The sequence below is a fragment of the Haliotis rufescens genome, unplaced genomic scaffold, assembly GCF_023055435.1.
Source record: "Haliotis rufescens isolate VD_foot unplaced genomic scaffold, xgHalRufe1.0.p SCAF_1, whole genome shotgun sequence".
Classification (NCBI taxonomy): domain Eukaryota; kingdom Metazoa; phylum Mollusca; class Gastropoda; order Lepetellida; family Haliotidae; genus Haliotis; species Haliotis rufescens.
The window spans coordinates 57,964,740-57,977,010 of record NW_025963779.1 but is presented as its reverse complement, the minus strand read 5'-3'; the positions used below and the strand labels follow the sequence as shown (position 1 = coordinate 57,977,010).

The window sequence follows — 12,271 nt, the reverse complement described above, 5'->3', positions numbered from 1 at the left end:
TACAGACGTGTTTTTGAAATGGGATTAGAGTTACCTGCCCTTGCCATGAATGAAACCCAAGGAGCCAATATGATGGTTAGAAAAATAACCGAAGAAACACGACTTTTTTCGACCTTTGTAGAACACAAAGCTTCTGTAACCATAGCACTGCCCACTGAGTAAACAAGTCACAACTAACACAACACTTCACAGCCCATATAAGGTAAAAAATATACTTGTGTTTCCTGTAACATGGACATGTGTCTACAGGTAAGACGAAACCTATATAAATACACAAGTTTTGATAATATGTGAAATAATTGCTTTACTAACCAGAAACACAAGTATATATTGTCTTTCCACAACAGCTTCAGCAGAAAAGGGTCCAGGTTGTTAATGCACTGCTTGAAATACACACTGCGTATACACTCTATACCAATTTGATGTCATTGTTCGAGCCAAATAAACATGTATCTGTTAATGTTTTGACACATTTGTTAATTAAACATGTCATAATTTCAGATTTCGGTAAGATTAGTTTGATGAATACTAGGGCTGGGACGGGTAACTCGGGTACCCGGGTCGGATGGGTACTGAGTAGGACCCGAGTACCCACAGGACTACCCGGACCCATGGTTGGTCATGTGATATATTGTTTAATGACAAAAAATATCTAGAACTCTATGGTTACACAACAAGTCACAAATGTTCGCATTTCTTTCTGACTATGCACCCATTTCTTCTGACTTTTCACATCTTTGAATAAAGATATAACTTGAGTCAACTTCAGTGTATGCATGACCAGATTGTTTAATACATGTATCTAAATACGTTTTGCCAGTGCTATGGTAATATAATAATAAAATCCCCAATCGGACATTTTGTACCTATCTCTTGAGACCTACAGTGGGTACCCGGGTAGGGTCGGGTAATAGGGGGTTGGGTACCCGGGTAGTAAATTCGGACTCGTCCCAGCCCTAATGAATAGCATTGTCTTTGATTAATTTAGCACTCTGGTATGCTCACTCCTAGAGCGGTACAAACTTGCATGGTGTGTGCTCATGAATCACCTCTGTGAGAAACTATGTGCCTAAGTGCCTGCCTATCCCGTGTTGCACCCGTAACCTATAATGCTCTCCAAGAGTGAGTGAGTGAGTGGTGTTTGATGCTAAGTAGCCATCCTGCACCATCATTTCTTGTTTCTCATCACTTCATAAGAGGAGAGTGAAATTTAATTATTTGGTTAATATTGCTCTTAAAGATGAAAAATAAATGAAGCAAAATTTACAAAAATAAAAAACAGATTCAGAGAGATGACACACAAGATATTCATGGGGCTTACATTAAACAGGCTTGGGTGAGACAAACCAGTTCTCAACTGGGAGAACTGAAACAGCGTGTTAGAGCATACCGTCTCAAACATCAGTCAGATAAGAACATGATCAATTATTAGAGTTTTATCCCTGCCCACTTATCTGTCATACAGACCCTGAAACAAATATATCCAATACAGCCCTGTAAGTCTATAATGTTTGGCAAGTCTAGATTACTGCAGTATCAGTATTCTGAAAATGAAGAGAGTCTCTCGGCTCCTTTTTATTATATTTTTTATAACTATAATTTAACAACTGTTTTTTCTGTAAAATATGTTCATTTCAGAGACTAGACTGATGTTAGTCTACCTACCCACCTCAATACCAAACACCCATCTGACATCATTTTAATATCACAGAGTACCAGCAGAGGAAGAAAATGAATGTGTGTGTTCCTTCTTTCAACACATGATAATATACACCATACATGTATTCATACCAAACATTCATGCTTCAGCTGTACAACATCCACTGAAAGTTACCGTATTCGACGTAATAAGCGCCCAGGGCGCTCTCAAAATTAGAAATAGGGGTCGCTTATTAGAATTTTATTTTGAGTTGAAAGATCGTAAATTTTGTGCTTTATGCTAACAGCCTGAAATGTTTCATACGACAGATATATTTTTCAAGATTTTAATTGCCCATAATTAAGGGTGATATAACACACGAGTGCGTATTATGCACGAATAAATAAGTCTAGTGTACATTGATCAAACGGAAGGGGTGCTATTTGGGATTGTTCACTAGCCAATATATTAGCAAATATCACCGTGGGCGCTTATAAGAGCGGGGCGCTTATTACGTCGAATACGGTAATGCCCTAAGGTGATATGAACAGTCTAAGAAAAAATGAAAATTTGAAATAAAATCTAATTATTGTGGCCTTAATCTTAATACAGATTTGAGATCTACACAACTGTTTATTTGTTGCAACTCTTGATATCCTCTCAAACAACGAGGACCCTAACTGGTTTGTTATATCAGAAATAATTCACTTGGACAATAAATGTAATTTGATGACAACATTGGATTTGTTCTAACGGACTTGTTTTAACCACTTTGTTATATCGGAGATGACTGTATTGTGATCATATATGACTTAAATGTTCTCGCCATGTGTGCAAGAGGATAAAAGCGATATTGTACATCCTATGAATGAGTGAGTGAGTGTTAGACTATGGGTAAACAAACTACACAGAATGTCTGTGCGTGATCCATTGATATATGCAAATATGATTTTTTAACTGTCTTCATAATCAATATTGTGCATAACCTAGAAATATCCTTAAATGTTGATTTAATGTCATAAATATTTAGCATCTTTTAACATGTTTAACTGATCACTTATTTCATTAGAATGTTTATTAATTGTGACACAGAAATAAACATTTTGTTGTATTATGCCAGTTTTTTAAATAGTTGTCAGATAGTTAGATTTAGTTTTTACAACAAAGATGAAGTATGACTGTCCTTGGTGTCATATTTAACTGAAGACGATAAACAACATACGTTCATAGCTTTGGAGACACCGAGGCCTTCGGTATATGAGAACTTGTAGAATGATGTGTTGCGAAATTATTTACAACCACACAATTTAATGGCAGAAAAAATTGGTCTATTTCATTATTGCAGTCAGTTACGTAGACATGATTCTGAAACCCAAGTCTCGTAACATTTCGTTCCGTCTAATAAGCTCTTTTATTGTGAAGATTACTGACTTTTTGCTTGACAGTAACTTTAGTAGGTTGAAAATTATTTTTAATTTTATTAGCTCAGTGTGTTTCTTTCAGCTTATTGGGAACTAAAGCATTTAGTGAGGGAAAGTCTATTTAAAGTGAAGTAAGTTATATATTTCATTTTTGACATATGGACATACATTTTCATTGTATAAGAGGTTTTATTTTCTTAATGAGGCAATGGCCAGAGACAAGATAGGTCAATAAACTGAATTTGATTGACAGCATGTAAAGAGTTAACTGTTAATTTTTTGTCCTTTTATCTTTTTCATTTTACTAATTCAAAGACAGCAGTCAGGCAAATAAATCTAAAATATTTCATTTTTTTATGTCTGATTGACCAAATGTGTACACTGCCAATTGAATGTGTTCAATGAAAACAAAAAAGGTTTGCCTCATAAAGCAACTGAAATTCTTTGCACAGACTGTAATTGCATTGTCCCACTAGATCTGCCCTGGTATACACACAGCTGTGTATGCAACTACACAGCATGAAGTAAAAGGATGATTCATGTTTTGCTTGGTTGACCTTATTGTAAGTTGGTATTGTATTGTTATACTTATGTTTGTCGAATGTAAGACTAGCCCCTTCACTTGCTGGGACGATGCCCCATCAACAGAAGACCCCCCTCTCAGCTCATGCACAGCTCAACTATCATATAACATACCTTACATATTCAGTCTCTCTCACAATCAGAATGCACATCTAACACTGTCAAATTTTGTCATTCAGGTGTTTTGGTAATATTCCATCCCCTGTCATTAAGGTGTGCTGGTAATACTCCCTCGCCTGTCATTAAGGTGTGCTTGTAATATTCCCTCACCTGCCATTCAGGTGTGCTGGTAATATTCCCTCACCTGTCATTCAGGTGTGCTGGTAATATTCCCTCACCTGTCATTCAGGTGTGCTGGTAATATTCCCTCACCTGTCATTATGGTGTGCTGGTAATATTCCCTCATCTGTCATTCAGGTGTGCTGGTAATATTCCCTCCCCTGTCATTCAGGTGTGCTGATAATATTCCCTCACCTGTCATTCAGGTGTGCTGGTAATATTCCATCCCGTCATTAAGGTGTGCTGGTAATATTCCCTCACTTGTCATTCAGGTGTGCTGGTAATATTCCCTCACTTGTCATTCAGGTGTGCTGGTAATATTCCCTCACCTGTCATTCAGGTGTGCTGGTAATATTCCCTCACCTGTCATTCAGGTGTGCTGGTAATATTCCCTCACTTGTCATTCAGGTGTGCTGGTAATATTCCCTCACCTGTCATTCAGGTGTGCTGGTAATTTTCCCTCACCTGTCATTAAGGTGTGCTAGTAATATTCCCTCACTTGTCATTCAGGTGTGCTGGTAATATTCCCTCACTTGTCATTCAGGTGTGGTGGTAATATTTCCTCACCTGCCATTATGGTGTGCTGGTAATATTCCCTCCCCTGTCATTCAGGTGTGCTGGTAATATTCCCTCACCTGTCATTCAGGTGTGCTGGTAATATTCCCTCACCTGTCATTAAGGTGTGCTGGTAATATTCCTTCACCTGCCATTATGGTGTGCTGGTAATATTCCCTCACCTGTCATTAAGGTGTGCTGGTAATATTCCCTCACCTGTCATTAAGGTGTGCTGGTAATATTCCCTCACCTGTCATTAAGGTGTGCTGGTAATATTCCCTCCCCTGTCATTCAGGTGTGCTGGTAATATTCCCTCACCTGTCATTCAGGTGTGCTGGTAATATTCCCTCACCTGTCATTCAGGTGTGGTGGTAATATTTCCTCACCTGCCATTATGGTGTGCTGGTAATATTCCCTCCCCTGTCATTCAGGTGTGCTGGTAATATTCCCTCACCTGTCATTCAGGTGTGCTGGTAATATTCCCTCACCTGTCATTAAGGTGTGCTGGTAATATTCCTTCACCTGCCATTATGGTGTGCTGGTAATATTCCCTCACCTGTCATTAAGGTGTGCTGGTAATATTCCCTCACCTGTCATTAAGGTGTGCTGGTAATATTCCCTCACCTGTCATTAAGGTGTGCTGGTAATATTCCCTCCCCTGTCATTCAGGTGTGCTGGTAATATTCCCTCACCTGTCATTCAGGTGTGCTGGTAATATTCCCTCACCTGTCATTCAGGTGTGCTGGTAATATTCCCTCACCTGTCATTCAGATGTGCTGGTAATATTCCCTCACCTGTCATTCAGGTGTGCTGGTAATATTCCCTCACCTGTCATTCAGGTGTGCTGGTAATATTCCCTCACCTGTCATTCAGGTGTGCTGGTAATATTCCCTCACCTGTCATTCAGGTGTGCTGGTAATATTCCCTCACCTGTCATTCAGGTGTGCTGGTAATATTCCCTCACCTGTCATTCAGGTGTGCTGGTAATATTCCCTCACCTGTCATTAAGGTGTGCTGGTAATATTCCCTCACCTGTCATTCAGGTGTGCTGGTAATATTCCCTCACCTGTCATTCAGGTGTGCTGGTAATATTCCCTCACCTATCATTAAGGTGTGCTGGTAATATTCCCTCACCTATCATTTAGGTGTGCTGGTAATATTCCCTCACCTGTCATTCAGGTGTGCATCAATACCCTCTCCTCTATAACACCCATCAAACAGGTTCACATTTCATTCAAAATGATTGTAAGGTAAAAGCAGATTCTCAAAACTTTGCTTGATTCACTATTCACATATAAATGCATCTTGAGTCTCTATGTGCTATGAAATCAAGATTTCATTTTCAGTTTTGTCGAAAAAATCTTTTCAGATACTGCCCAATATTAGAGTCATAAAAAAGTATAATATGTTCAGAATTGTTATTCCCTAGGAATTGATTGAATGCTTTGGAATTCTTGTGTTATTGCATGTAGCAATACCTTCTAAATAATCAGATGGATTACATGATGTATCGTTACTATTCCAATGATTTACCAATCTTCAAGTTTATTCATTAGCAATTGGCAAATAACTGTGTGTTTTTGGTGTGTGTTTTTACATTGTTGTTTAAGAATGTTAGTCATGTCATTTCGGTAAACATTAGAGCATCACAAAGAACGGAAGAAGTGCTGGTTGAAATATGAATATGTACATATGACAAAGATGTTAATACACTGTAAATATATGTACAAAAAAAACAAAGAACAACTTTCACATTTGATTGTATTTGTTAAGCCATATTTTCAATGTTCACCATCATATTTGTAAATAATTGTTAATAGTAATTAAACATGAAACCAACTCTCCATTGCCTTCTTGTTGTTTAGGTGTACAATCAGTCAGAGTGAGTGAGTGAGTTGGGTTTAACGCCACTTTTAACAGTATTACAGTTATATCACGGCGTGTCAGCTTAATGTGGGAGGAAAGCCCGAAGTGATGCAGTTCTCAGGCGTTTACAACTTTGGTGAAACCCACAAGCATGGGTATGGTGCTGACAAACCTAGAAACATAATCGAGATAAACTGGGATTCAAACCCATTGTCATAGGTTTCTGGCATGCCCAAGGGACCTAAACAATCATTCAGAACGAAAAGTGACATGAATTTTCTCACTGTGGTTATTGATATAAAAAATTAAAAATGAATAATTGAATGTTGTTAAATGCTGCACTCAGCAATACTCCAGGTCTGGGCCAGACAAACCAGTGACTGAAAGCATGAACACAATCAATGCCATCAAGGTCACCATGACACACAATCAGCTACTTCACAATGCTGGATCCTCGAGGTCCTTTAGTCGCCGCGTAACACAAGCATTGCATACTGTTCTTGTTCCTCAACTCCTTTGACTATCTATATAGCCAGATAGATATCTGTGAAACAGGCTGAATAATGGGTTACCGAGATATCTATCTGCCCAAATGAGTGGGAAACAAGAATCCAGATATTAGAACAAATGGTTGAATAATGGATTACCAAGATATTAATCTGCACATCTGGGCAGGATACAGGTACCCAGATATCTGTGTAACTGGCTGAATAATGGATTACCAAGATATTCCCACTGGTTGAGAAACAGGTACCCTCATATCTACATTACCGGCAGTTGAAATGGATAAAACATTTACGATTATTTGCATTTTATGGGACAGGATTAGCATTAGGCTATGGTATGTATTTTGGTACGTATGGCACAGTTCTGTATTGGCGGCACTACTTTGGGCACATCGTGTTCAATGTGGAGAAAAGAAACCAGCTTCCAACACGAGAGACCAGCACCAAGAGAAATGGCTACCTCCTACACTACTTGTGAAATCCATGAATAAAACAGATGTACAATAGCAAAAATGAGGATTTTTAACAGTGGTTGTAAAACACACTCTCATGCCATGAGATATGATAATCAGGCTAGTCTACAACCACCACCAAATATTTGAATCATTATGTTATTCAAGCTGGTTTTATGTGTGTTTTATATCTCACACCAAGTCCTTGGTTACAACCTCCTCAGGACCATTTCATTAGGGTGAGATAGTATGAGATAGTTCCAACTTTAAAGACTGTCAGAAACTAATTTGATTCAGAATTTGGATTTGATTTGTAGTTTTAAAACATAATAAGAAGTCAAAATGTGTTTTTCACCAGTAAGGTCCCTTACCTCATGTTTGGTCACATAAATATACCCAGTCTGTTTGTTTGTTTGTTTGTTTGTTTGTTGTTTAACGCCGCACTTGGCAATATTCCAACTATATGACGGCGGTCTGTAAATAATCGAGTCTGGACCAGCCAGTGATTGATATCATGAGCATCGATCCATCCAATTGAGATACGATGACATGCATCAACTAAGTCAGCAAGCCTGACCGCCCGATCATGAAGAGATCAGCAGAGATTATGAAGCTGCCAGACAATATCTGGGATGCCAGTTGTCATGGGCCCAGTGATTTTTAAACCATGGTGAGGGATTTCTCGAAGCCATGATTGTAGGAAACATATATACAATGTATCACCGGTTTGATGATCCTGACCTTGACCTATAACCAGTGGCCTTGAAATTTTACCACTCTGTCAAGATCAATCAGATATTAAGAAATATGAAGAGTTCTGGAAAATGTCCTTATAAGCTAGGCAAAATTGGATGGATTATCTATGATCAAAACAGAATGAAGTTTCATAAAATCTCACACCAAGCAGGCATTCTGTGAACTGAAGTACACTCACTGGTTTATGATCAAGTACTGATGTCTTAGAAACATTATTCCCTCCACTGTAAATAACAATCAGCTATTACACTGGTTAGACTAACACTTAGTCCATGAAAACATTTTTTTTTTAAATAACTGTAATTTATATTTTCAAAAAAACCTTTCTTCTGCTTTATATTCCTGCACCATGTCCTGTGCCATGACTGTGGAACATAAATATATATTTATTTTTTTACTAAAAGCCAAGGCAAGTATAGATCAAACTAAACCAAGTCTAGTTTCCTTGATTCCATAGTCATGTCAACTTGGCAAGGGGAACCAACAGAAGTAGCTGTCAGACACCACGATATTTTAGACAACACCTCATCATCATCATCATCATCATCATCATCATCATCTTGGAAACGAGACATGGTCAAGTTTGATCTAGACATGCCTAAAATATATATATATATTCTGTCATGGCACAGGACAATGCACTGTATATGAATGACAAGGACAAATCAAGCCTTAGAATACATAATGGTCCTTCCGACCCCTGTAACATCCATGTGTAGCTCAAGAACAAATACAGGTTTTTGGAAGAGGGAGTCAAAAACTCTAGGTGAGCTGACTAGAGAAATTTTGAAGGCTGCAACCAGGATATTTCCCCAAATAATATGTAACCAAGAAAGAAAGGTGTGGTGAAGGTGAAATGGGGTTCAACGTTGCATCGAAGACTGTTGCACTTATATAGCAATGTGCACGTAGGTGTGTGTGTGTGGCTGCTTGTACTAGTTGGATTAAAGCCGATTTCGTAGTGCTAGCCCACTGAGATACCATGCCGCAGTTTTACATGCATACACCACTCAGACAAAGTAAACTGATTCCGAGCCAACCAGTCCTTGTTTTAGCCCCTTAATGCCAAGCGCCAGGCAGGGTAACAACAAGTACCATCCTTATTATATACATATGAATGAAATACTGGAATTTATCAGTGACGATAGATAAAGTTATCAGTAACTAGTGACAAGGTTGAACAAGGTGCCGGAACTACTTTCTCCTGAATCAAAACATTAACACACACCAAGCCGGACCCATCTGCACGGTCAGTCGACCTGCCTCAGATGCCGACTGTACTCAGTCTCAACCGCAGGTGCATAACTTCTCTTCAACTGACCACAGGAACTTTTTGACGAGTCTGATGTCTGGAAATAATATCTATGGCAATGTTAATATCACTCTTGCGCGGGGACATGCTTCGCCAGACATTACGCACAACTGGCGACAGCAAGACGTACCGCCGAGGTGAGAAGCGCCCGCTTGAATTTTCCGAGAATTGAACTTTCCTAATTTAATTCATGACAGCAAGCAACAATGTTTCAGTTAAAATGTTCGGGGTTCTATAAATGTGTTTATGTCGACTTTCATACTCATCTGTGAGAAAATTTGATCAAATTTGGCGGATTTTGTAAGCCTGGAGAGCGCTCAGCTGATCGTTCGACATGGGCACAGTACTAACTGTTTATGTACGCCAATAAAATAATCGCTGTTTGAAAATGATTTCTGTTTTCATTTTAAACAGGAATGTTTAATTATGACAAACAAAAATGTCCACGGAACTTAATACTCGATATGAAATAATATATTTCGCATAACATATATTAACAGGCCTAGTTTTATTCCCGAACTATATTCTTTTCACAAACCCCCTTTATATGGCAGTGGTAAAGGGGCGACAGGGAGAACTTAGTAATTTATCGGACACTGTTTTCGAAAAAATATATAAATTGCAAGTTATAAAAATAAAACGTATATAATAAATAGAAAATTCAATGCGTACTGCGTCACTCGTGAAAATATTAGACTCTCCCCACTTCACGAGATGAGATAAAAGTGGTATTTGAGAAAATACATTAAATATCCTCTATATAACGTCTTTAGGTATGATGCAAACTTGCAACTCTCCAGGCAGGTGCCCTTCCTCTAGACCACAGAAGCGGTCAAAAATATAAAGGGTCGGGTCTTAGCAGTAGTGATACATACCGGTAATGACTAACGGCCTGGTACCAACAGTGGGTTGATTTACAAATGAAACACAAAACCAAAAACATAAATTCCCACAGGATTAAAGCAAGTATCCCACTCCACAAAAGCATCCCACTTAATGGCATAGCGTCATAAAAAAGTTCAATTACTGCAAATTTAGTGAATAATGCATTGAAAAGGTCCTTTAATTTTTCACTGTGGCCTACATGAGTACAGAAGTATGTATATTTTTTCAATAATTCATATTTATTTCGGAAACTGCATAATTCAATTAATCATCAACAGATGAAGAGAAATTCAATAATGTTATGGATCATCTGGGCATCTCCGAGGAAATTAACTGCCACTCACAGATATAAGATTGATTTCCCTCAGGGTAATTACAGCACATGCATATTGAATCATTCATTGCACATAGTTTTAATGCAGCAGTGTGTTTCATTTCAAGTATGAAAGTTCAATCATTACAGATATGATACATTTTAATAAAATAGTGTACCCGTGAAGATCTGGGATGGAATAGGTCTTCAACAACCCATGATTACCCTGAAAGGCGACTATGCTTGTTGTTAGAGGCAACTAACAGGATCGGGTGGTCAGACTCGCTGACTTTGTTGATGCATGTCATCGTATCCCAATTGCCTGGATCGAGGCAGTGGATTGTCTGGTCAAGACTTGATTATTTACAGACCGCCATCATATAGCTGGAATATTGCTGAGTGCAGCGTAATACAACAAACTAACAAACAAACAAAATAGTGCCACAGCACTGTAGCTCACCTGATACAGGAGTCGGTGGGTGTGTGAGATGGATTTAACACTGTTAACAGTATGTCAAGTCATATTATATTAACGTGTGAGGTATGCCCAACAAATTGTACGTTAAACCCAATTTCACCACCTCACCCAACAACTTGTGGCTCTCACCATGTCATGAATATTCTGTGTTGACAGTTTACAGTGTCATGTATCAGTGCAATTTTAGCTATGAAGAAAGAAACATTAATGTAGGATTCTAACCATTGAAACAGATGGTACAAAGTGAATTGGTAACCATCAGTCCAGTTAAAACAACTATCGACTTGGTATCGAACGCAACAATTCAAGAAGCAGACATATAATCACAATATTTGAAGTGTGGAGCCCAGAGGCAAAAATTCCCGTCAGACTTTCATATTATTATGATCCGAAATTGGGTCCTACAGGAGATGTGCTTGTGTGACATCAAGCGATATCTACATTGTAGATATCGCTGCAATGAAATTGCATCACATTGCTTTGCAGACCATTGTGACATGTTGCCATGACATCACAATCAAATGACATCACGAATGGCTCTGCAACTGAAGCTGTTAGCAGTACTTTTTACACTTAAGACACTGCTTATTACTGTCTACAAACTGAAAAAGTAGGAAGAATGATGTTGGATGATAAATAAAATCTCACCCTCGTGTCTTTTGATATCAAATATATAACACTCCTTGATATATTTGATATCAAAAGACACTCGGGTGAGATTCTCTATTTCCTAAATCTATGTATGTTCGATAGTCATGTGTTGGGTGGTCATGTGTAATTTTAGTTGGTGGTCATGTGGAAAGTTTAATGGTCATGAGATGAGTGAGTTTGGTGGTCATGTGGTGAGTGAGTGAGTGAGTTGGGTGGTCATGTGGTCATGTGGTGAGTGAGTGAGTTGGTTGGTCATGTGGTGAGTGAGTGAGTTGGTTGGTCATGTGGTGAGTGAGTGAGTTGGGTGGTCATGTGGTGAGTGGGTGAGTTGGGTGGTCATGAGGTGAGTGAGTGAGTTGGGTGGTCATGTGGTGAGTGAGTGAGTTGGGTGGTCATGTGGTGAGTGAGTGAGTTGGGTGGTCATGTGGTGAGCGAGTGAGTTGGTTGGTCATGTGGTGAGTCAACACATGGTCGGCCAAGGTCAGGATGACCAAGAGTTAACACCCCCGCCTAAGATCGCTACATCCCACTGCACCACCTACATGAAAGGACGACCACAGCCACCTCAACCACATC

General features: G+C 38.8%; 1 long non-coding RNA gene across 1 annotated transcript; it reads left to right on the top strand.

Moving 5' to 3' along the window:
- The first annotated feature begins 2,098 nt into the window (after positions 1-2,098).
- Positions 2,099-6,316, top strand: LOC125381549. The gene is made up of 2 exons (XR_007221894.1): positions 2,099-4,295; positions 4,670-6,316. It is a non-coding gene; the product is annotated as an uncharacterized LOC125381549 (long non-coding RNA).
- Positions 6,317-12,271: the final 5,955 nt, after the last annotated feature.